Source organism: Cebus imitator, unplaced genomic scaffold, assembly GCF_001604975.1.
Source record: "Cebus imitator isolate Cc_AM_T3 unplaced genomic scaffold, Cebus_imitator-1.0 Scaffold424, whole genome shotgun sequence".
NCBI lineage: Eukaryota > Metazoa > Chordata > Mammalia > Primates > Cebidae > Cebus > Cebus imitator.
In genome coordinates this window covers 728,974-756,219 of record NW_016107739.1, presented here as the reverse complement: position 1 = coordinate 756,219, position 27,246 = coordinate 728,974, and the positions used below count along the sequence as shown (strand labels likewise).

At 42.1% G+C, this 27,246-nt stretch overlaps 1 protein-coding gene across 7 annotated transcripts in view; it reads right to left on the bottom strand.

Annotated features, from left to right (window-relative positions):
- The window catches only part of TENM4 (teneurin transmembrane protein 4), an 827,507-nt gene that overhangs the window by 663,249 nt on the left and 137,012 nt on the right, over positions 1-27,246 (bottom strand). For all 7 annotated transcript variants that reach the window (XM_017509841.2, XM_017509836.2, XM_017509838.2 and 4 more), the window contains exon 2: positions 16,963-17,018. The gene's annotated coding sequence lies outside the window, so the exon portion shown is untranslated. The remainder of the gene's footprint in view (positions 1-16,962; positions 17,019-27,246) is intronic.

Sequence of the window (27,246 nt, the reverse complement as noted above, 5' to 3'; positions counted from 1 at the left end):
CCAAGTCAATTCTAAGCAAAAAGAACAAAGCGGGAGGCATCACACTACCGGACTTCAAACTATTACTACAAGGTACTGTAATCAAAACAGCATGGTACTGGTACCAAAACAGAGATGTAGACCAATGAAACAGAACAGAGGCAACACCACACATCTACAACCATCTGATCTTTGACAAATCTGACAAAAGCAAGCAATGGGGAAAGGATCCCTGTTTAATAAATGGTGTTGGGAAAACTGGCTAGCCATGTGCAAAAAGCAGAAACTGGACCCCTCCTGACACGTTACACTAAAATTAACTCCAGATGGATTAAAGACTTAAACATAAGACCTAACACCATAAAAACCCTAGAAGAAAATCTAGGCAAAACCATTCAGGACATAGGCATAGGGAAGGACTTCATGACCAAAACACCAAAACTTTGGCAACAAAAGCCAAAATACACAGATGGGACCAAACAAACTCCACAGCTTCTGCATAGCAAAAGAGTGAATCAGCAACCAACAGAATGGGGAAAAATTTTTGCAGTCTACCCATCTGACAAAGGGCTGATATCCAGAATCTACAAAGAACTAAAATAGATTTACAAGAAAAAAACAAACTAGCCCATTCAAAAGTGGGCGGAGGATATGAACAGACACTTTACAAAAGAAGACATACATGAGGCCAACAAACATAAGAAAAAATGCTCATTATCACTGATCATTAGAAAAATGCAAATCAAAGCTACATTGAGATACCATCTCACGCCAGTTAGAATGGCGATCATTAAAAAATCTGGAGACAACAGATGCTGGAGAGGATGTGGAGAAATAGGAACACTTTTCCACTGTTGGTGGCAGTGTCAATTAGTTCAACCATTGTGGAAGACAGTGTGGTGATTCCTCAAGGACCTAGAAATAAAAATTCCATTTGACCCAGCAATCCCATTACTGGGTATATATCCAAAGGATTATAAATTATTCTACTATAAGGACACATGCACACGAACGTTCATTGCGGCACAGTTTACAATAGCAAAGACCTGGAACCAACCCCAATGCCCATTGATGATAGACTGGACAGGGAAAATGTGGCACATATACACCATGGGATATTATGCAGCTATAAAAAATGATGAGTTTGTGTCCTTTGTAGGGACATGGATGAACCTGGAAACCATCATTCTCAGAAACTGACACAAGAACAGAAAATCAAACACCACATGTTCTCCCTCACAGGCGGGTGTTGAACAATGAGAACACATGCACATAGGGAGGGGAGCATCATACACTGAGGTCTGTTGGGGGGAAATAGGGGAGGGACAGCGGGGGGTGGGGAGTTGGGGAGAGATAGCATGGGGAGAAATGCCAGATACAGGTGATGGGGAGGAAGACAGCAAATCATACTGGCATGTGTGTACCTATGCAAGAATCTTGCATGTTCTTCACATGTACACCAAAACCTAAAATGCAATTAAAAAAAACAACTATGATTAAAATGCCAAAGGATAGTAAAAAGGTGGTGACATGCATTAATGGATGTAGAATTTCAGCTCAGAGAAAGAAACTGTAAGAAAGAGTCAACTGGGAATGCAGGAAGCAACAATAAAAGACAGTATCAGAGATAACAACAACAACAAAAAAACTTTAATGTCCCAGGATAAAATCCAGACTCCTTCACAAAGCATTCAGGTCCTTTAAAATTTGCCTTCTGGGGTCTCTTGAATTCAGCGCTGTGCCTTAGAGCCCTTGTGTATGCCTCTGAATATGCAGATAGATTCTATTCTCACTGAACTGCGGGTTCTGCTTGGGTCTGGAAGGTCCTGTCCCACAGTCCCACTAGGCAGATTCCTACATCTTCCAAGATTCTGTGTGAATCACATTTTCTCTGACATTGTCTGTCCATGATCTTTCCTCTCTCTACATTTCTGTGACCCCCTTTATGCCTATGTTATAGTCTCGATCATACTTGGGAATAATTGTTTGTATAGTGTCCAGTAACCTCCATCAGACTTGGTGTCCCTTAGGAGCAGAGATGCAGATGGGTTCCTTTCTGTGTGACCAGATACTCCAGTACAGGGCCTGGCACAGGAAAGGAGCTTAATATATCATTGCTGAATGAATTAATGAAGTGATTGCTGAATAAATGAATGGCCACAATTCAAAACTCTCTTTTAGAAATGTTCAGGGACTGACATCATTATCTTTAGTGCAGAGAAACTTCTGGCTTCCAGGGTGCAATTGCATATTCTTGCTTCTCTGTTCTAACCAATTTCAGCCAGTAACATTCTTTCCTCATTTTTACATGTTAAAAAAACAACAAAAACAAACATTCGGTTCTTTTGTTAACCTGAATGCTAAGCTATTAATACTTGTGGATATTTTGATTTTCTAGGAAGACAGGATGGATTCTAAGGGAGATAATGGTGTAAGCACTGGTTTTGTTCAGCATGTGGTTCAGAGGCCAATCTCTTATCCGTTATGAAGGAGAAAGTTTCGCTTCAATGGCATTTGTGTGGAAATATTTAAAAATGGAAAAAAAAATACCAGGCAAGAATTGTAGCATTCTGTCCCAGGCTGGGTCCCCAGTATTAAGTACCTTGCCCGGCATAATGACCAGAGACTCACTGCTCTGCCCATAAGGAAAATTTCAGGCTTCCGTGTAGTGTTGTTTCTGGCATTTGTAGGTTTTTGTTTGTTTGTTTGTTTTCTGACACAAGCACATGATAAGGCGTAACTGTAAGCTGTCATAAGTCTTGTTCTCATCACCACCTTTTAAAGTTTTCCAAAATATAGGCAAGATTAACACAAGTTCTTTATAAATTCTTATAAGAAATGAAAAAGGAGAGAACCCTTCCCAGCTCCTTCTATGATACCAGCATTATTCTGATTAAAAAAAAAAAAAAATCAAAGACATCACACGCACACACAACAAATGAATATCTCCCATAAATTTATAAAAATAAAAAAATCTTCAAGAAGATAGCATTGAAATGAATCCAACAACACATAAAAAGAACTATACACCATGACCAAGTGGGATTTATCAAGGAATTCAAGGTCGGGTTAACATACAAAAACCAATCAATGTAATATACGACATTAAGACCATAAAAGACAAAAACCACATGATTATGTTAGTAGACATAGAAAAAGCATTTCACAAAATCTAACATCTTTTCATGACAAAAAACCCACAAACTAAATAGAAGAAATACTCAACTTGATAAAGGCCACCTACAAAAACTCACAACTAACAATGTACTTCATGGCAAAGACTGAAAGCTTTCCCCCTAAGATGAAAAAGAAGTCAAGGTGTCTGTTCTCATCACTTCTTTGAATATTGTACTAGAGGTTGTAACCAGGAAAATTAGTTAAGAAAAAAAAATAAAGACTTTCAGGTTGGAGAAGTGAAGAAATAAAACTCTCTCTACTCGCCAATGACAAGATATTATTTATAGAAAATCCTAGGGAATCCACAAAAGAGCTATTAGAATAAACAAGTTTGGCAAGTCTGAAGGATACAAGATCACTGTACAATTGTTTTATTTCTATACACATCAATGAACAATCCAAAAATGCAATCAAGACAACAATTCCATTTATAATAGCATCAAAAAGAATAAAGTATTTAAGAACAAATTAACCACAAGAAGTAAAAGGCTTGTATACTAAATATTATAAAATATCCTAGAAATAAATTGAAGCAGCCTTGAATAAATAGGAAGATATACCATGTTCGTGAATTGGGAGATTTAACATTGTTTGGATAAAAATAATCCCCAAATTTATTTATAGGTTTAATGTATTCCTTACCAAAATCCAAGCTGATTTTTTTTTGGTAGAAATTTACAAGTGGATCTTGAAATTTATATGGAAATACAAGGGACACAGAATACTGGCATAATCTTTAAAAAGAAGAACAAAGTTGGAGGAACCCCACATGTCAATGTCAAAATTTACTATGAAGCTACAGTAATCAAGAGTGTGGTGCTGGTATATGAGTACATATATAGATCAATGGAATCAAATTTAGATTCTTGAAATAAACCCTCACATTTATAGTCATTCGATTTTTGAGAAGAATACCGAGACAATTCAATAAGGAAAGAAAGTATTTTCAGTAAATGATGCCAAGATAACTGAATATCCACATGCAAAAGAATGACGTTTGCTCCAGACTTCACACAAGATACAAAGGTTAACTCAAAATAGATCCTAGATCCACATGTAGATCTAAAAATATAAAACTTAACAGAAAACATAGGAATAAATCTTCATGACTTTGGGTTAAGCGATGGTTTCATAGATGTGATACCAAAAGCACAAGTGACAAAAGAAAAAATAAATACGCTGGACTCTTTCAAAATGAAAAGGCTTTGTGCTTCGAAGAACAGTATCAAGAGAGTAAAAAGACAACTCACAGAATGAGAGAGAAAAAATAGCAAATTATGTATCAGAGAATTATATCCAGAATATATAAAGACCTCTTGTTAACTCAACAATAAGCAACATAAAACCCAAATTAAAAACAGGCAAAAGGCTTGAATAAATATTTCTCCAAAGCCGATGAGAAAAAGATGCCAATAAGAAAATGAGTATCATTCATCATTAGGGAAATCTAAATCAAAGCCAGTGAGATACCACTTCAAACCCACAAGGAAATAAAAAAAGGCACATAAAAAGTATTGAAAACAATGTAAAAAAATTGGAAATGTCATACATTGCTGGTGGTATTGTGAAATGGTTCAGCTACATTTGAAAATAGGTTGGCAGTTGCTAAAAATGTTAATCACAGAGTTACCTTATGACCTAGCAATCTCACTGCTAGGTATATACCCCAAGGAACTGAAATTCATGTCCACACAAAAACTTGTCCATGAACGTTCATAGCATTGTTATTCATAATAGTTAAAAATGGAAATAATCCTGATACCCATCAACTGATAAATGGATAAACCAAACATGGCATATGCATGTGTGGGGGTGGGTATGGGCGTGGGTGTATCAAGAACAAGTATTGATTCATGCTGAAACATGGATAAGCCTTGAAAACATTATGCTAAGTGAAAAAACCAAAGGCAACATCTTGTATGATTCCATTTATAAAAAATGTTCAGAACAGACAAGTCCATAAAGAGGGAGAAAGTAGATTAGTGGAGTGGTTGCCAAGGGCTGGGGGGAGCAGGGTATGGGGAATGACTGCTAATGAGTACGGGGTTTCCTTTTGGGGTGATGAAATGTTCTAAAGTTAGATAATGGTGACGGTTGCACAACTTTGTGAATAGACTAGAAAAACACTGAATTGTCACTTTAAAATGGTAAATTTTATAGCACGTGAATTATATCTCAATAATGCTGTTACAGAAAACATATGCAAGAAAGAGGCTATAGGGAATGTGGCGGGGGGAATGGAAACAGCTGACTTGCTAGAAGTGGTGCTATTAAAGGCGACTGTATTTCTGTTTTCTTTTATTATTGTTTCAATGTTGTTTACACAATAATAATGTGAAAAAAAGGGAAGGGGAGCAAGAGGAAATGAAGTATAGAAGGTGAAAACTAACTTTGGAGTCCAGGAGACTAAGGCCATCATCCCTCACTCTACTAGTTACTATGTATTGTGGGTAAGTTGCTTCACCTTTGGCCTCAATTTTTGTTTTCTAGAAGTAGAGATAGGCCAGGCGTTGTGGCTCATGCCTATAATCCCAGCACTTTGGGAGGCTGAGGCAGGTGGATCACCTGAGGTCAGTAATTTGAGACTAGCCTGGCCAACATGGTGAAACCCCGTCTCTACCAAAAATATTTAAGAAAATTAGCTGGGCGTGGTGGTGGGCACCTGTAATCCCAGCTGCTCTGGAGGCTGAGGCAGATAATAGATTGAACCCAGGAGGGAGGAGGTCATGGTGAGCCAGGGTTGTGCCATTGCATTCCAGTCTGAATAAGAGCGAAATTCTATCTCAAAAAAAAAAAGAAGAAGAAGAAATAACAACTTTATAAAACTGCTGTGAGGATTACATAAGCAGATATGAAGAAGGTACCCATAGTTCTAATTTTCTTTCATCTTCGTTTATTTCCTCAAACAGGGAGCATCTATTACATACTTGGGAAATAGATGAATTAAGATTGGACCTTATTCTTAAACATCTTGGAATTTAGAGAGGAAAACAAACACATAAATAAACTTTAAAAGTTTATCAGGAAACTTGATAGCCACAAATAGCATGTTGGATAAGCTATCTGCATAGACCAAATACATTCAGGAACTTGTGTTGGGAGCTACTGGTGAAGGGGCCAGACCAAGAAATGAAAACTCACAGGAGATAGAATTTGTAACCACAAATCCTTATATTGGCATGAATTTGTGGCAAAGTGTGCTTTCATGTATATTATCACATGCAATTCTCAGAGAATGCCACCAAGGAAAATAGTATTGGCCAGACTACGTCTTGGAGAGGTTATGAGAGTGGTCTGCTTTTATAAAGCCAGCACATGGGGCAGGATGCCTTTCACTTTGCCCTGATGGCCTCTTCTGAACATTCTTGGTTACATGCCACTAGGAAGGAAGGTGGAAAAGGTGAAGTACCAGAAAATGAGGAGGAATCTTCTCCAAGTCATGGCTGGTAAAAAGTATTGGGTATAGAGCCTGGTCCCATTCAGGTCCAGTGAGAAAGCATGCCAGATGACAACCCAGGACCCATCCAGCCCTGGGTCATCCAGCAAAGACTGAATGCACGCCTTGAGGAAACAGCCATGTTCTGTAGATCACGAATCTCTAGTAAACACTTCTCCAGAGAGCTCACTAAGTAACGAGTTGGAAGTAAGGAAGGAAAACATGCGTCATTTTTAGAGCACCTATATTGTACTCCTGCTTCCCCAACAACCAGGATGCTTGAGGCATTATAACAGCCATTTTCAACACTGACACTGAAGCAGCACTAAGGACAAGAAAGGTCAAGTGACTGTCTAAGTTCACAGAAAATCTGTAGTAGACAAGAGGGTGAGGACTCAAATCAGCCCCTCTTTTCACTTGTCATGAGGATTCCAGATTCTTCCCTATGCAAAGACATTGCCTCAAAGACAGAGGGCAGAATCAACAACCTGTCAGAGCTCAGAAGTCACACTGCATCAGGAAGCTGTGGGGCCCATGTCTGCTATTTAAGCGACCCTAAAAAAAAAATCAGCCCACACCTTAAGGTAAAGAAGTAGGATACTCAGCTGGATATCTGGCACAGAATAGGGGCCTCAGTGGGTCCTCCAACTACCTAATTGATCTTTGGTTTTGATGGAACTGGCCCTCAGCTAGAAGCAAATACCTCTCTTTATCAAATACCTCTTCCTTGAAGGAGAAGGATGGCAGATATAGGCACAGACATTTAGCACAGAAACCCAGGTGGGTGCCCCTGTAAGGCTGCTAGGCTTTCTGTGCTTGGCCAGCTGGACTGACCACAGTTCTCATTTATCAAGAGCCATGATCAGTCCATTATTTGGCTTCAGTTTCATCCCCAACCCCTTGACCCTGACAGTGGGTTTGTGATCCCAAAGGCTCCTTACCACTGGAACATCTTCAGAATTAAGTCAAACGGTAAGCTATTAGGCTGAAAAGCCAGGCTGTACCCAGCACTCTATAACCTCTCTGTTCAGGGAAAGCAGAAAGGTGAGCAGAAAACCAACTCACTCACTGAGGTGAAGTAATTCCTATTACTCTGCAGTGATTCACAATGACCTCAGGGATTGACATCAAAGTATGCAGACTTCTCAGCTGATTCCACAGGGAACTCTGGCAAAGCTCAGTAAAGGGAACCTGGAGTCAGGAAGAGGTTATGCCTACAAATATCTCAAAGGCATGGAGGAAAGAAGACAGGCTTTGGGAGCCAACAGACCTACGATAAATCCCAGCTTATCTTCAGACCCATGACAACACCCGGCTCTGTCTCTTACAAGATGTCACACCTTCTAAACGCATCTTAAGAGAGCTAAGCGTCAGCTTCTTTACTGGCTAATGTGAATGTAATCTGCTGTTTTTATGAAGGCTAGAGAGGCTAAGCAGGTGGACAGATTTAGCGAGTGACTGGTAATATAAAACTAAGGGAAGGAGAGATGTTAAGGTGGGATGCTGGTTGAAATAAGAATAGGTGAAATGACAAGAGGGTGTGTGGTCAATAAAAAAGAGACAAAAATGAACCACAGGGAAAACTGCATTTACTATGGTAAGGGGAAAATAAGTTAACGCTTGAATACAGTGTAGTGAGAGGGGATAATAAGGAAAACTAGAAGAAAACCTTGTCCCAGGAAACATACAAGGAATTGTCTAAGGTTGCCAACTATTTGATTTTGAAAGAACAATCATAACATTTATTGATGGTGTACCATCAATAAATGTTTCCTATAGATGTAGAGGGCAAAGGTAGCAAATAGGGTCCCTTTTCATGAGCAAATTCCCTGACTGATAATGTTTATCTAAAGTATTGTGTTTGAAAAAATTGAGACCTCATCTGAATGCAGTGGTAAAGAGTTGTTTCAACAAGTGGTAAAGATGTTTGCAGGGGAGTGGAAGAAAAGAATGGCAGCCCACAGGCCAAATCTAGTTAATGCTGTGATGCACCACCCAGACTACCTCCTTTAGGACTGAGACACTAATTCCTCCAGCTGCAGGGACTGTTGCTGTTGGCTGCTGACAGCTCACAGTTGAGTCTCTCTCCAGGAATGGTCTCAGTCCAAGAGAGCTGTCACCTGTGGGCAGTCCACAGCTGTCATTGCAGTGGGCAATAAGGCCAACTCCCTTTGACTCAATGTGAGACATCTGAAGGCCAGCCCAGCTCTAGAGTTTCCTGTGGAATCAGTTGACATTTTTGCTGTGAATGCCTTGCAGCTCACCTCCTCCCTTTCTTCCCTCACTCCCTTACAGGTGCTGATGCTAAGAGCATGCTCCAATAAAGTTTCTGCGTGCAAATCTTTGTCCTAGAGTCTGGTTCTGGGGAATTCAACCTAATACATCATGTATTTGCCATTCCTGCACAAACTGTACCTCTTTCTGCTTAGCTAATAGCTTGTTATGTGTGTTTACTTACTTCTTAACAAAGAAAGACTGCACGTTAACCAAGGGGAATTAACTTATAATCCATTAGCTTTCTCTTTTTTTCTTGGTGGCAAGGAAATTCAAACATAAATTATTGGTTCTTTCTTCTCCTTTGCCTAGGTTAGAGGTAAGTTTCTACTTTTATTTTTCAGTAGAGATGGTGTTTCGCCATATTGGCCAGGTGGTCTTGAACTACTGACCTCAGGTGATGCGCCCACCTCAGCCTCCCAAAGGGTTGTGATTACATGCATGAGCCACTGCTCCTGGCAGTTTCTACTTTAGGCTTGGAGGCTCTCTAATCTATAAATGATGGGTTGGCTCTATTCCTCTTATTCTCAGTCAGTTCTCCTTCCAGCCTCCAAATCTAGAAGCTTTTATCCATGACTCACTTTTTGGAATCATTATAGATCAAAGGTATCAGTAGGAGGATGAACAATATGTGCTAATAACTCTCACTGGCATAATGCTTTCAATTTATATGTATGTAATATTTTGTAAACACAGCAACTCTTTAAGGTTACCATTATTTTTTTTGAGCAAAAGGAACAGAAAGGCCAAATGATTTCCCAAGTCACATAGCAGACATTGCAGAACCTAGACTAGAATCTGGGTTTTCTGACTTCCAATCAATCCAGTCACAGGCAGAAAGTGTCCAGCTGGCCTCTGCTGCTTTCCTAGAAATCAGTGCATGATTTCTAGAAAACAATAGAGTGGCCCAGGAACTCCCCTCACCATCCCCTCCCTTTGCACCATTGCAGGACCCGGGGATCTCTGTGGTGACCAGATCCTGGAACAATAACTGATTAGCATCCTGTAATCCCGAAGATGATCTAACATCCAGTGCTAGAATCCCTGATACCGTCATGAAATATGACTGTCTTGTTCCTGTTTGGACCATCTCATTGATGGGAAACTCATGATTCAGAAAGCTGCTTATTCTGTGTTCCCTCATCTGTACAACTGGAATGACAGCAAGCAGGGAAAGTTGTGACATTTAAATGAGAGAATGAATAGCAAAGCACATAGTAGGAACTCATAAAGAATTCTCCCAGAAAAGCTGGCACATTCTGCTCATTTAGAACTGTTTGTTTGTAAAGGCACAGCTGAGTGAATCTGGGAGCCATGTCCATGGGCAGGCAACGAAGCATGCTATCTGCCTGCTAAAGAGGCATGCCAGGGGCTGGGATGGAAGAGACAAACTCCAGCTTTCAGATCTGCCACTGCAAGAAAACCAGAGTTTTTGCTGCAGTGGCACGGGGCGGGGGGGCATGTGGGTGGTAAACAAATAGCCAAACCCCACATGACCTTGTGGACTGGTGACACTCAGGTGACTCTGTGACTCTAGGATGGATGAGGAAGCACATAAAACCCTTCTCAAAGACAACAAAACTGCCTTAGTTCTGTGAAGCAGTGGCTTGAAGGTTGGTCACTGGTGTGATGTGCCTAAGTTAGGATGCGGCTGGCATAGGACAGCACTGTTTTCCTCTGTCCAAAGAAGGTTTGCTAACAAGAGTAACATTCAAAACTTTTTTTTTTTTTTGAGACCAAGTCTTACTCTGTCACCCATGCTGGAGTGCAGTAGTGTGATCACAGCTCACTGCAACCTCTGCCTCGTGTGCAAGCTATTCTCCAGCCTCCCGAGTAGCTGGGATTACAGGTGCCCACCACGCCTGGATAATTTTTTATTTTTAATAGAGATAGGGTTTTACCATGTTGGCCAGGCTGGTCTCAAACTCCTGACCTCAGGTGATCCACCTAGGTCTCCCAAAGTGCTGGAATTACAGGCATGAACTACTGTGCCTGGCCAAAACATTTAATACCTGATGTGGTATTGACACACTGCCAATGAGAATAGACATCAGCTGCAATCAAACAGCATGGCCATGGGGGTGTATGCCAGCCAAATATCCCCACTGGCAACAAGGAAGCCCATCCTGCAGACAGGGAGAAGAGGATCTGCATGGTGGAGGCCCAGCAATTAGTAGAAAATCGTCTGCCTAGCTCCTATGGAAGACCCAGAGAGGATTTCATTAAACTCTCAGGGCCCTGCAGAGTATGATTTAAAAACCATTGCTGGGGGGCAGAGGGAAGTAAGAGCCTTCAGTGTCCAGCTCCCAGTACCAGTATTATCATTCCAGTGTACAGGGCCAGCCTCCAAAAGGGCAAAGTCCTGGTTCCACTCAAAGACAAGTCCATGAAGGCTCTAACTGATAGGTCATCGTGTTGTTAATCAGCATACCTCTCCCTTTGCCAAGGAGTGTTCATATGTGGTTTCTCCAAGCACTTGTTCCTGTTCTAGCTTTTATAGATGAAGGTACCAGCACTTCTCACTGCAGTCCCAGGACTTAGAACATAGCCTGGATTCATGCAACTTGAGCCCTGGTGGTGGCAGGAGTCAGGGGTCAGAATCCTAGTCCTGCCCAGGTTGTCCCCAGAGCTGCTCCAAGCCCCTCTCTTTCCCAGCACAAATGTGTCTCCCTACTGCTGAACTTTCACTAAGAGCACATGTTCCTGCTACCTTCTGGATGAAATCACAAGAGGTCAATTATCTTGCAGCAGTGAAGCTGGCATACTGTTTCTTTAGCTTGCATAAGATGAAGCTCCACATGATGAAACAAGTCACTGGTCAATGAGGTCTTGGGGGAAGGCACTAGAAGCAAAGGCCCTCCCTTAAGAGCAATGCACCAAGACCTTCCTTTCTCCTGTCCTCGACCATCAATGAGTCTTCTGTAGTGGACTTGCCAAACTCAAGAAATACCCCCAGTAAATGCCACTGAAACATTTCCCCACTGTTCTCCAAGGAGCTCACAAGATTGTGCCTCTTGAGGCTGATTTTGCCCCCACTTGTGTCTAACAAATTAGGTGTGTTCCCTAGGAAGTCACTCTTTTCTTGCTAATTATATTAGTGGCTCTTCATGTTGTCTTTTACACAGGACTACAGGTTCCCAGCCTTCACCAGCTTCGCCCCTTCTAAATGGAAATGTTGCATAGCCCTGGATTCGAAGGCACTGGATTTGAGTGACAGCTTCCCAAGAATTCTCTGAAGGAACCATAGACATCTGATGTGGCTATGACACATGCAGGTACACCTGCAGGAAGCCAGTACATCTAGGTGAGACATTAAGCACCAAGCTTTCATGTCAGCTGACATGGGTCCCATTCCCAGGTTGGCCACTTGGGAATGGGATCTGGGAAAGTTATTGAAAACTCTTTAAGGTCTTTTCTTTAGTGTGAAAATGGTTTTAATAACAGTATCTGTCTTATAGGGTTTCTTTGAGAATTAAATAAAATAATATATAAAAGGCACTTAACACTATGCCTAGCAAATAGCCATTTAGTCATTGTCAATATTGTTAATCGTTCATTTATCAATCAGTTGCTATAAACTGTGTACTCTGTTAAGGACTGGAACTCCCAGTTTCTGCCCTCAGAAACCTCACAGTCCAATGGGAAAGGACCACAGGAGAACCAGCAGTTAGGATGCAGGATGATAAGTACTTTATTAATAATCATTTTGAAAACACTATCATGAATGGGTGACAACAAATTTTTTTGCTAGCCACTGTGTGCTACATGCTTTATGTAAGTCAAGTGCATAAGCTTTCTAGTCTAAATACATGAGTTCAAATCCCAGCATTACCACTGAATAATTATGAAATCTTGGGCATGTTAATTAACTTCTTTGAAACTTAGTTATTTCATCTTGCAAATAGGTACAGAAGTTAGAAAAAAAGAGGATGGGCTTGGTGGCTCATACTTGGCAACATAGTGAAATCCCATCTCTATTAAAAATAAAATAATTAGCCAGGCATGTGCCTGTGGTCCTAGCTACCTGGGAGGCTGAGGAGGAAGATCACTTGAGTTCAGATGTTTGAGGCTGCAGTGAGCTGTGATCGCACTATTGCACCCCAGCCTGGATGACGGAGGAAAGCACTATCTCTAAAAAAAAAAAGTTAGAAAAAAAATATGTGTAAGATGTCACCAGAGTATCTTGTATATGGTATGTGCTTCATGAATGTCTGTTGGCTAGAGGAGTTGAGGTGCAGTGACTAAGGGGTGTTTGGAAAATGCATGCAAGATGGCTATTGTTCCCACCCCTAGAGAGTCTGCCTGGGTGGCTTTGAAGACCCAGGTAACACATCTACCTAGGCTGTGAGGCAGGACTGTGATGCTCAGTGGCTTACCTGGTTTGGACCCCGTTCTGAGCCAATGACTACAGCCACAGGGACCAGAGGCTGGCACGCCAGTGGGGTTTCTGGGAAGAACCAGGCAGAATGTTCTAAATAGGGCAGGCCCTTCAGGACCAAGGTAGATAATGGGCATGGGAGTATAGGCAGAAAGAAGCTCATGCTCTAGGAGAATGTGGATGCTCTGGGGTCTCCCAGGTATCCCCAGTTTTGCATACCCCAACCTCACAGCATTGCCAGGATGGCTTATGCTGGCTCCAGGTCAGGACTTCAGGGGCTGACAGTAGGCAATTCACATCATATTTCTCTTTGTCCCAGAGAGAGCAATCTTAGTCCTGCCTTTAATGTATGCTAATGAAGTAATCAAATATAAAAGAACCTTGCGAAACATAAAGCACTACAAAAATAAGGCATTATCATTACTGACACCATTACTACTGCTGCTGCTACAATTACAACTACTAATGACCAGTATGATTTATCAGTCTCTGTGTGTCAGTTATACTTCAAGGATAATCACAAATCATCCCCACAGCCTGTTTACACAAAAGATGAAGACATTGAGGCTGAAAGAGACAAGGCTACTACCAGCCCCATCTCTGACTTTGTGTGAATCTGAAAAAGGGGTCTCTTTTGCTGGGCAGATGTAGCCCTTCTGGGACACACGGCTTGGCAGGGGGAATGCAGGCTGGTTTTTAGCCCCCACTAGCCCTTGAATAAATAGGCTTATGCAGGACACACCCTTAACATTGGTTCACTGCAATCTCACGGAGAAGGTAAGTGGGCTGGTTCAGTAGGAAGTTAAATCAGGGACCAGGTACAGTGGCTCACACCTGCAATCCTAGCACTTTGGGAGGCTGAGGTGGGCAGATCATCTGAGGTCAGGAGTTCGAGACCATCCTGGCCAACATGGTGAAACCCCATCTCTACAAAAATTAGCCAGCGTGGTGGCAGGTGCCAGTAATCCCAGCTACTCGGGAGGCGGAGGCAGAAGAATCGCTTGAACCTGGGAGGTGGAGGTTGCAGTGAGCCAAGATTGCACCATTGCAATCCAGCCTGGGAGACGACAGTGAAAACTCTGTCTCAAAAACAAAAACAAACAAACAAACAAAAAGAAGCTAAGTCAGCACTTAAATGTAGGTATGTTCCAATACACAAAGCACAGGTACTCCAGGTGGACGATTGCTGCCTGGAGCCAGCATCTTCTATGCATACCGCAAACACTGGCTGGCCCTCTGCACACTCGGCAATTTGCTGCTACTGTGGTATGCACAAGGATGACACAGACAGAAGCCCATACCCCAGGGAGTGTATTACCTCTGAGAAGGAGCAGAGGTACTTCTGCTCAGAACATATCAGCCCCAGAACTGAGACAGTACCCAGGGAGGAACAAAACCACACAAACCCAGTCCTGTTGACACGAATGAGCATTCTTGTAGCAGGGCTTGATAAGCCTGTTGCTAAGCCTACCTCACTTCCTGCCACTAAGCACCTGGCTCTTGGCTCAGGAAAGATAATCACTCTGGGAACCAGCTCTCCTCAGGAGACCTGGCAGACTGCTCGCAGTCCAGGGCAAAACCTGCCTTTCAACAGAGCTTCACCTCCTCCCGTGTCAGACAAGGGGAAACTCAATCTGTAAAGGAAAGGTTTGTACACACACGGTTCTGCTGAGAGTCTGTAGTAGTAAGTGACCCTCCAGGAAAGGAAGGAGCCCCAGCTCTCCCAGCTCAGAGTGCTTCCTAAACAAAGACCCTAAGTGTCCTGCCGTGACAACTTGAGACCCGGGACGCTCAGGTTCCAGAAGCACCCGCAGCTATCATCTGTCAGTCCAGACACCAGCACTGTCTGTGCTGAGGTTCAAGCGGAGAGGTCAGACAAGCACTGGGGTGGGAGTGGGAGCTGCAGAGGGCAGATGGGGGAAAGGGCTTTGGAAAGACCAATATGAATGGCAGGCATTTTTGACCCCAAATAAGAGAGCAAGGGAGAGCTGTGATCTGAGCAAAGATGAAAGAATGGTTGGTCTCCCCTAGTAATCAAAGAGTTTAATGAGGCTTATTAAAAGCCCATTTCTAGATCTTGTTGAAAAATTACACCCATAAGTGTTTTTTTTAAAATAAGAATTGTCTCCTAGGGATTAAATACACATGCACACTCCCCCAAAATCCCATACCGCACACATGCACAGTCACATTACCACAAAACCTGCATATCATGTACATCACAGCAATCTAGGTGCATCTACAGCAACAATGGTCACAATTCACATCATACACATATATTGTATGACAAAAGAGCCAGATCCCTGAGGTCATTTATGTATCTTTTGAAATTCAGACTTTGAGGGAACCCTAGAGCTTCATCCTCAAGGAGTTGTCATCCACATAAATAAACAGCATAGCTTCAAATCCCCAGCATCCTCTGTGTCTTGCCTGAGGCAAGACAGCTCAGCAAAAGCAGAAACGACCATGCTTGCTTTAGAGTCCAGGATCGTTAAGCTTTGGTAGAAAAGCCACAGTTTTACAGCAAGGTCACTGCACAAGAAGGGGCTGACGGGGGCTGTGTCACTCTATCCATGGTGGATTCTCTCGGATATGCTAAATCCCAGCCACTTGGTAGCCTCAGCCCTGGGCCTGGAGCAGGTTTCCCTTGGTTCTCTGTTTACTGTGAGCTCACAGCTGCCTTCAATCTCAGGCGGAGAAAACATCGCTTTCTGGAACAATCAGCTAGATGCAGAAAGGAATCTCTTGCAGAAAATTATCCCAGCACCCACCAGAGTGGTGCTGATCTCCCCAGCATCACACTCACTACCAAGGGGTAGAATGCAACAATGACCATTCAGATGCTACAACTACCAGGTGGAATGGTCTGCTATTATTAGAAACAAATGTTTTGGAATTAGTAAATCTGGGTTTCAAGCCTACCTCTGATTCTTACGCACAGTATGGCTTTGGCCCACTCTTTTGGCCATTGTTTTCTCCTTTGCAAAATGCCAGAAACAACTTCTTCCTACCTTATAGAGTTGTGGGAAAGACCACAAAGTACCCTTCAAACTGTATGCCCTAAAGCAGATGCTAGAAATTCTCATAATGAGACGATAATGGGAACATGGAGGAACTCACTGATTGGGTTGTGAGCTCCTCAAGGGCAAAGCCTATGCTGTATTTATCTTGTTCTCTGTGCTCAGCACTGAGGCTGGCACTGAATACCCTGGGGGAAAACAGTGTGAAAGAAAGCAAGCAGAATGGGTGAATTCATGCATTACGTGGCTTGCCTAAGGTCACAGAGCAGGTCATTGCAGGATCTGGGCCCAGAACTCTTGACCACACTAATCCAGAGCTCTCTGTTCTAGACGTACCAAGCAGCTGGGTCTGCTGAAGCGAGAGTGAATGTCACAACAACTGCAGCATGGGCCAGTTTTCAATGAGCCCCGCTATTCCCAGAGAAAGACCCAATGTTGGCCCGGTATGGCCTAAAAGGGCTTCACAGACTCACCTGTATACATGCCAACTCCACACTGGGAACAAACAGAAGCCACAGGTGCAAGTAATACTCAAATGCTTCAAACCGGCTCAACTTATTTACTGACTTGTTCCATACTGACATGAATTGCACAACACAGAAAAGTCACAAGCCTGGGACAATGGGTCTGGCAGGGGTTATACTGTTCAGACTAGAAGCATATCTTGTTTTTGGTTCACATTTAGCGTCATTACTTACCTACTGACCAAGTGTCCGAGAGATCACTAGCCCTCTCTGATTCTCAGTTTTTCCATCTGCAAAACAAGAAGACAATCACAATGAATTCCTTGAGATCTCTGGACTAAAATGCATCACAGGTTTTATGCCTAAAACTGGTTACCAAAACTGCTTATGATTCCATGTAACTGGGAAAACTGCAAGTGGTCAGGGGCTGCAAAATAACTGTTTAAAAAATGAAGTGCAGTAATAAATTAAGCATGATCATCAATAGTTATGTGTCAAGCAGGACGCTTGCTGATGGTGCTCAACTCTCAGCACAGAAGATTCAGCCTTCCAATCATTTGGGCACTTTTTATTTTTTATAGATGTCAAAATAAAAAAAGACCATTAAAAATACCAGGAGAAATAAAGCCAAGAAAAGGACCACAACCTCAACACATTCACTTCCAACAATTTGGGATATTTTTTTCTTTTCTTTTCCTTCTATACATGGAGTTTACCTTTTTTTAACCAGAGGCTATAAAGATATACTATAGGTAAGATCCAAGATGGCTGATCACTAGCAGCTCAGGATTGTAGCTCCCAGTGAAAGCACAGAGAACGAGAGAACGCCACACTTTCAGACGAATTTTTGTTGCTCACGGATCAGGAGATTCCGAGTGGAGGGGCCCCATGGGTCGCCAGCATGACTCTTGAGGCCAGCGCGGCGGTTCTTGGTGCAGAGTAAGCAGGACTGAGTCCCCTTTTGGTCGACGTTTGGAGCTCTGTGAAGGCAGAGTCGCCTATTCAGCTGATTGAAAAAGGGACTCAAAAAGGAAGCCAGACCGGAGATTCCTGGGCAGAAAAGCACCACTAATCTTAACACCGCTGTTTTGGCCGGCACGTTAGGTTGCTCAGATTCCGGCGCTGGGAATCAACAAGTTGGAGGTCGACTCAGAGATCTAATTTGAAAGTCGGTAATTACAAAGATGACAGGTGGATAAATTTACAATGATGGGAAGAAACCAGAGTAAAAAGGCTGAGAATACCCAAAATCAGAATGCCTCTCCCTCTACAGGGGAATCACAGTTCCTCATCAATAAGGGAAAAAGGCCTGATGGAGAATAAGTGCTTTCCATTAACAGATTTAGGTTGCAGATGGTGGATAATAAGAAACTTCTGTGAGTTAAAAGAGCATGTTCTAGCCCAATGTAAAGAAACCGAGAACCTTGAAAAAAGGTTTGACGAAATCCTAACAAGAATAGACAATCTAGAGAGTAATATAAGTGAATTAATGGAACTGAAGAATATAATACGAGAACGCCACGAAGTACGCACAGGTTTTAACAGTCGAATTGATCAAGCAGAAGAAAGGATATCAGAGGTCGAACACCAACTAATGAAATGAAATGAGAAGAAAAGATTAGGGAAGAAAGAGAAAAAAGGAATGAGCAAAGTCTCCAAGAAATATGGGACTATGTGAAAAGACCTAATTTGCATTTGATAGGTGTACCTGAATGTCATGAAGAGAATGAATCCTAGCTGAAAATATTCTTCAGGATATTATTCAGGAAAACTTTTCTAACCTAGTAAGGCAGGAAAATACTCAACTTCAGGTAATACAGAGAACACCACAAAGATATTCCTCAAGTAGGTCAACCCCAAGACACATAATCGTTAGATTCACCAGGGTTGAAATAAAGGAGAAAATTCTAAGGGCAACTAGAGAGAAAGGTCAGGTTACCCATAAAGGGAAGCCTATCAGACTCACAGCAGATCTCTCAGCTGAAACCCTGCAAACTAGAAGAGAGTGGGGGTCAATATTCAATATCCTCAAAGAAAAGAATTTTCAACCCAGAATCTCATATCCAGCCAAATTGAGCTTCAAAAATGAAGGAAAAATATAATTTTTTTCCGAACAAGCAAGCACTCAGAGATTTCATCACCACCAGGCCTACTTTACAAGAGCTTCTGAACGAAGCACTACAGAAAGGAACAACCAGTATCAGTCATCCCAAAAACTTACCAAAAGGTAAAGAGTATCTCCATGATGAAGAATCTATATCAACTAATGGGCAAAATAGCCAGCTAGCATTAAACGACAATATTAAACTCACAAATATCAATATTAATCCTAAATTTAAGTGGATTAAATGCTCCAATCAGAGACACAGACAGGCAAATTGAATGAAAAGTCAAAACCCTGTATCCAGATCCATCTCATAAGCAAGGACACACAGAGACTCAAAACAAAGGTTGGTGGAAGACTCACCAATCAAATGGAGAGAGAGAAAAAAAAAGAAAACAGGAGTTGCAACTTCCGTCTCTGACAAAATAGACTTTAATAGTAACAAAGACTAAAAGAAACAAAGAAGGACATTACATAATGGTAAAAGGATCAATGCAACAACAGGAGTCAATGATCATAAATATATATGCATCCAATATAGGAACACCCAGATACATAAGATAGGTTCTTAATGACTTATAAAGAGACTTGGACTCCCGCACAATAATAGCGGGAGACTTTGACACCACATTGTTAATATTCAACGGATCCACGAGATAGAAAATTAACAGGGACATCTACGATTTGAACTCAGACCTGGAACAAGTAAACTCAGTGAATATTTATAGAATTCTTCACCCCAGGTCCACAGAACATACATTTTTCTCAGTATCATATTACACCTATTTTGAAAGTGACCACATAATTGGAAGTAAATCACTCTTCGGTATTTTCATAGCATTTCACAGACTTAAATGAAATATTGGTTGGCTGTTTGTTATTTTCTTCCCTATTCCTTCCTGTCTCTGCTGCTAAGCACAATTATCGGCATAAAAGAGGTTTTTAATACCTATTTTTAGACTGCATTCCAGCCTGGGCAACGGAGCAAGACTCCTGTTCTCTCTCCCCATTTCCCTTTCTCTCTCAAAAAAAAAAAAAAAAAAAAAAGAGTAGACTGGTGGCAATTATATTCGGACTCACCAAACATATTACTGAGAACCTACTGCCAGGAATTTTCCTGGCAGCAAAAAAAAGATATACTATATTAAAAACAGCATGCCAATTGTGATTTTCCTCTCCTGCCACCTGTGTCAGGCCATGACAGTTGACCATTGCCCTTACTGACTCATTTTCATTCTCATCATTTCCGTCAGTTTCTCCAAGGCCTTTCCAGGTGTGTGGTCAGGTCTCTGACAGGTACTGTTCGTACCTGAGCCCAGAAGAGTGAGAAGTGAGCAACTTTTAGAGCCTTGGGCTGGTCTTTCCCTAGTTTACTTGCAGTTACCTCATCTGAAAAAATAGGAAAACTGGACCAGCTGATCACAGATTTCTTTTTTAACCTAAAAAAGCAAGGCTAAGGAAAAGAGAGGGAAACTCATATATCTGAGTCCCTACTATGTGACTGCTAATGACCTAATAATATCTACAGGTATGATTTCATGATCCTTATAACCACCCTGGGAGATTTCATAGGCAAGAAAACTGCAGCTCAGCAAGGCTCAGCGATCTGTCTAAGGCCTGATGCCATAATTTTGGTACCCCATTCACATTTTTGCCATAACCATGCATCACCTTTACTATCATTTACTAATTTTTCCAAATCAATTCATGTTTTCTACTTAACTATATATTTTTAATGATTTTCAAAATTGTTTCTGCAGCTCTCTATTTCTGCCCTTTCTCTCCAACGGAAGGCGCCCTTGCAACTAACATAGTTTTCTGTAATTAAAAAAGGATTGCTAACAATGTAAAGGAATTTGTCACAGAAACCATTTGAATAATATCTAAGAAGTCATAGGTGACAGGTGCTCTGTGTGTGTGTGTGTGTGTGTGTGTGTGTATGTGTATTTCTGGCTGGGCACGGTGGCTCATGCCTATAATCTCAACACTTTGGGAGGCTAAGGAGGGTGGATCATGAGGTTAGGAGTTCAAGACCTTCCTGGCCAACATGGTGAAACCCCATCTCTACTAAAATACAAAAAATTAACCAGGCATGGTGGTGGGCGCCTGTTGTCCCAGCTACTCAGGAGGCTGAGGCAGGAGAATCACTTGAACCTGGGAGGTGGAGGTTGCAGTGAGCCTAGATCGTACCACTGCACTCCAGCTCTGGTGACAGAGCAAGATTCTGTCTCAAAAACAAACAAACAAACATACAAACAAATATATATATATTTCTACTATTCATTAAAATAAATACTTTTGGAGTTGAAAATGCTCATCCACGTACTATGCCAATTCCCAGCAGTTCCCCTACTGCACTATGGGACGCTGGTCTGAAGTCCTTCACTGCACTGTAGCTTCAGAGCTGAAGTGTTTCTTATTTCGAAGCTGAATCGTAAAAGCACCTAACACTTAGACCATGTCAAGTAGGTCACCAGGGTCACACAGCTAGTAACTGAAGGAGTGGGGACCAGCTCTCTGCTTGCCGGCTTCTAACCCAACCCAGTGCCCCATGAGCGCACTCAGCTTCCCCCACCCTCCTCAGGCCCCAGATCTGCAATTCTGTGCCATCTGGTCACCAATGAAGTTGTTTTCAAATCCAGGCAGGGTCATCCTGTTTTGTTATGTTGTCCTCAGCTTTTCCATAAAGTTACTAGATCATATGGATACTTATTTACATTCCCAAACGGGTGCTTGAGTACAAAGCTACATAATTTCTAAAACCATGTTGAGAAAATATGAACTGAAAGTGATTATTTATTCAATGTTCCAAAATAGTAACTGAGAAAATAGAAAAGGCTGACAAACTAATACCCAGGAATGCCATTGCCCCTGCAAATGAGTATGCAATCCCAACCCAGGCAGGGGAAGTGGGAGAAAGTGGCAAAGTGACTGCATTGGACACTGATCGAAGCTGTTGTCTAGTGTCTTTCTAAAGCTCTAAGTTTCCACTTCCTGTCATCTGGTTTTAAATTAATTGGCATGAATCTTTTATGACAAGAGAGCAAACAGGTTGAACATCCTATTGAGCTGGGTTAGGCTTACTTTCTGCTGAGCTACAAACTGTGCAGAAACAGGAACACAAATGAACAGAACCCTGACTATTCATTCCCTGTCCAATGGCACCTCTTCCAGGAAGCCTTCTCCCACCAGCCTGGGCCAGAATTAGTTACTCCCTCTCCTGGCTTCCCTCGAGACAACACTTATTACAGTCTCTGTTATACTGCAGTCATGCATTGTTTTCTTTCTTTTTGGAAGTATTTTCTTTCTATTTACTAAATACAATAAAAACTCACCTACCATCATCAATATGATTTTAGATATATTTCCTTCTAAACATTTCTATATGTATACTCACACACACAGACATCCACACAATGTACATTCAGATGCTTTACAAAGTAAGGTCATGCCATACAAGCTCATTTTAATCTATCTTTAATTTAGTAAAATAGCAGGGTTTTTTTTTTTTTTTTTTTTTGAGATGAAGTCTCGCTCTGTCATCCAGGCTGGAGTGCAATGGTTCTTCCTTGGCTCACTGCAAGCTCTGCCTCCTGGATTCAAGTGACTCTCCTGCCTCAGCCTCCTGAGTATCTGGGATTACAGGCACATGCCACCAGGCCTGGCTGTTTTTTGTATTTTTAGTAGAGACGGGGTTTCATCATGTTGGTCAGCCTGGTCCTGAACGCCTGACCTTATGATCCGCTCGCCTTGGCCTCCCAAAGTGCTTGGATTATAGGCGTGAGCCACCACAGCCAATAGCATGCTTTTAAATTGTTACATAGATATAAAATTAATTTCCTACAGATGGACAGAGTGTTCTAATTTTTCATTAGTGTAAATACTCTAATATCTTTGTACATATTTCTTATAGGGTTGTTTGATGATACACTACATTGCTTAACATTTTAAAAAATTATAGCTGCTCCTCTCCTAAGAGTGTATCACTTATCATTTTTACCAGCAGTATATGAGCATGCCAATTCCTCTTGCTTCTCTAAATATTAGGCATTAGCATACTTTAAAAAAATCTCTGTTGATGTGATAGGTAAATGGTACCTAATTAATCTGCCTCTCTTGCATATCTGTTAAACATCTTTCTCTGTTTCTTGGTCATCACACTTCTTTGGGAATTGCATGTGCTTTACTCATTTTGGGTGTTAGTTTCTTTCTTGTTGCTACATGAGAGTTTGCTATTTGTCTTTTACCCTGGTGATTTTTTAGCTTGCTTCTGGCATGTTCAATCACAGTAAAGGGCACTGCCATCTACTAGTTGTTCCCACCACAAATCTGAGTACCTGTCTTGACACGCCGCTGTGTGTCACTACTCATAGCCAATCAATCACCAAGTTGGTTCCCTTCCCTCCCTCTCCAGGTCCACGCCCTCATTCACAACACCATCACCTCTCCAGGGGACTCCTGCCATGGCCTCGCACTAGTCTCCCACATCATCTACTCCAATTCTCTCACCACCAGAAGCCAGAAGGAATTTTTTAAATGCAAATTGAATGATCTTTTATGCCTAAAGCTTTCTGACAGTCTCCTACTCTACTAAAGATAAAATCCAAAGTCCTTCACTTGTCCCTGTGCCTCACAAGCCTGCTTCTAGAACCTGGCTTCTGTACTGCTCAGGTATTGCAGATACACCCATCTGCCTCACAGTCTCTATACTTGAGCCACACTGGCCCCCTTTAAGGTTTGCAAATGGCTCCAGACCCTGGGTGCTGCTACCTCAGCCTGCAAGGTTGTTTGTACTCCTCTCTACCTGACTGAACCAAATGTACCCTTCAGGCTTCTCAACTCCAGTGCCATATCCTCCCAGAAGCCCTGAACCCCCAAGCTAAGTGAGCCCATCTGACTGTTTAGTGGGGCTTCCTTTGCGGCACATCTCATAACTGTAATTAAGCACTGTTTGGCATGGTTGGTTTAATGAGTACCAGACTGCATGCTCTATGAATGACATGGTTTCGATCTGTGTCCCCCCAAATCTCATGTTGAATTGTAATCCCCAATGTTAAAGATGAGGCCTGGTGAAAGGTGATGAGATCATGGGGTGGATTCTCCTGAATGGTTGGGCACTATGCTGTTATTGCTCTTCTTTTGACGGTGAGTGCGTTGTCTTAGCATGGCCCCCCTTGCTCCCTCCTCCTCCAGCTCAAGCCATGTGAAGTGTCAGCTTCCCCTTCACCTTCCACCAGGATGGTAAGTTTCCTGAAGCCTCCCCAGAAGCCAAGCAGATGCTGCCATGCTTCCTGTACTGCCTGCAGAACCGTAAGTCAATTAAACCTCTTTTCTTTATAACTTACGAAGTCTCAGGTATTTCTTTGTAGCAGTGTGAGAATAGACTAATGCAATCAGGACGGAGACTTGGTCTCTCTTGTCTACCCCTGTCTACTCAGAATTTAGCATGGCACCTAGCACATACTAGGTACTCAATGAATACTCACTGGATTACTTTTTTTAAAAATATATTTTAAAAATATTTAAATAACCTATCTATTTCAAGGATCAAGCAATCACCTCTAGGTTTTCATAAGAAATAAACACAGATCTTCACAGAGAAAGCAGTTCTAGTGACAAACCAGTCCTGTCTTCAAATGTGCAGGGTCTGATTTAAGCCTATTCATGAAGGACTGTGGCACTTCTCTCCACGTACAAAACTCAAAGTCCTGGCGTGGGCAGCCACAAGAACACCACAGTTAAAGTCTCTCAAAGGCAAAGTCCATGTCTTATGCTTTTCTGCAACTCCTTCCTCTCTCCACCCTGTTTTGCCTCCATTCAATGAATGCCTTTTAAATGGACTCAATTTCAAATTATATATCTAATATATTATACCAAATTATATCTAATTCACTGCCTTGTCTCTCAACACTTTAAAACCAATTTGCATTACTAGCATTATTGACTTGATGGTTCTCTATAGATCAATAACTATGTTTATGAATATTTCTTTAAGTTACTTTCTTGAATTGATGGCAGGTCAAAGAGGCTCAGTACTTCTCTGGCCACATCTCTTCCCTGTTCCCTGATTCTACGTTGTCTTCAATTCAGCATTTAGTTCACTGAATTAAGTGAAATTGTGCTTCCCCGCTTTTCCTGTAGTATCTCCAGGATGGAAGTCAGAAATCAGGGTGTGGTGTGGAGCCACCATTTCCTTAACTTAATTTGAACTCTCTTCAAGCTTACCACAGAGCACCTTGGGCATAGTGATCAGTTGCATGTAAGCTGTTGATGCGCTCACTTTAGTCATCTTAGGCCACTTACATACTAGTGCAGGGAACAGAAGGAGCTCAGCAGGTCAGAGATTTTCTGGGGCCTATTATGGAGGGCTTAGGAACTCACTCAGGCCAAGGAGGCACAGGAGAAGAATAAAAGCTCATTTCCTGCCCTGGAAGAAATTGGGGTTTAGTTGGGAAGACAAGACCAAGATGTAGTAAATAGTCTTGGCCTTGCCTGTGTCTGAAGCCTCCTTTCTTCAAGATTCTGCTTCCAGATTCCTTTTACTTAAGCATCCCTCTGTCTGGAGTGTCCTTCTTTAGCTAAAGATCCCATGAAGAGGAACTGGAATACCTGGTGAGGCTCACTAGGTCTTTGTTAAATGTTGCATTGGTTCTGGAATCAGTTTGGGCTTGACCCCTGGTTCTAGGTCTGCCTCTCTGGGTGACCTTGGGGGCATATTTAGCCTCCCTAAGCCTCTGTGCTTTCATTTGAAATGTGAGGCTAATAAAAGTACCTACCCCTGGGTTTCTGCATTGCTAATGTGCCTAGCAAAGGCCCAACACATGTTGTTGAATATTATTCTAATTGCTATGCTGTGATAATCTTAGCTAAAGTATTTACTGTGTGCCAGACATTGTCCTAAGAACTTTACAAATATTAACTCATTTAACCCTTATAAATAATTCTGTGAGTTAAGCACTATTATTTGCCTCCCTTTATATAGAAGCTGGGGTAGTGAGAGGCTAACAGAACTGTCTGAAGTCACAAAATAAATGTTGGAGCCAGGATTCTGAACCCAGGCAGTCTGAATCCAGAAGTCATGCGCTAAACCATTACACTATTTATCATCATAATAATCATTTAATGAGTTACTATAATTTTTAGTTACTAACAATTCCTATTCACTTTTATTAATGATGAGTGGCTGGCCTACTCACATAGGCCCCCAGGCAGCTGGGGTGATTGGAATGGGGTTTGGGCTGGTAGGGTGTTAGGAAGACAGCCAAGCTCACTGAAATTCAAAAGAGTCTTCTACTTCCAGGCAGGAACCAAGGATCTGAACAGGAAACCAGGGCAGAAGCCCAGTTCTGTGTGTTGGGCTAATACGGTAGGTGTGGGAATGGAAAGTGAGATGGCCTGGTAAGCCCTGGGTACTTTGGGAAAAGAGTTGGAAGAAGGACGCCTGAACTTCCAGGCTTTACCTACCAGGAGGGCTGAGGCTTCCACTGGGTGCCCCATTATATCAAGGTGGACTGTAGGGCTAAGTGGGTTACAACCTACAAGGGAAGGATCCCAGTAACTTAGCAAAGAAGAGTTAGAGAAGGTGCAAGCTAGTGTTTTCTTTTTGGAAGTCTCTGCTGTCCCTGCTCAAAAAGGCCCAGGAATCCTGAGGCTCAGAGATGCTTCTTGAGCTGGAAGTATGGCTTAGAGATGCATCTTGAACTGGAAGTATCTACTCTTGAGATGCAGAAGCCAATTTCAGGAAATTCTGCTGATCTAAGCTGAGTTGGTTACATTACCATTGGACGTCTGAGTAAAGATGAGTTCTCCTCCAGAAACCATGGTCTGTCAATTCCAACTTTATCATTCATTGTCGGAGCTTGGATTTTTCTTCCTGAACATCCACTGCTGATCAGGTCCTTGAAACATGCTTACTTTGGTTTTATTCAGAGTCAAAGATTTTGTCCTTTCTCCCTCCCTCTTGTTTATGTATCATTTTTGAGAGCGGTCATGGTGTGAAGCAATTTAGGTTGAGAACATTGTACAGCAGCCACAGGACCTCAGCCTCAACAACCTACCAACCTACCAACCTACTGTGGCTGGCTGGGGCCAAGAGTGAAATCCGAATGTATTAATTGGCCTCCAAAGACCAGCTGTATCCTCTTCTGGGTGCTCTCATCACAGCTGCCTCCTCTGCAGGTGCTCCCCAGCTGAGGACACTCTGCATCAAGTTCCTTTCAGAGTGAGATCATTTTCTGTGCTGTGCAGCAGAGATAACAAATTTTCTTATTTACCTAAAAACATGGAAAGTCTAAGAGGTTGTATCATACTATCACTTCTTTACAACCAGGTCCACAGAACGGTGTGAGAGAGCCTTTGTAAAGAACAACAAAAACGAGGAAGTGATCTCTTCTTGAAAGAGCAATTTCTCCACT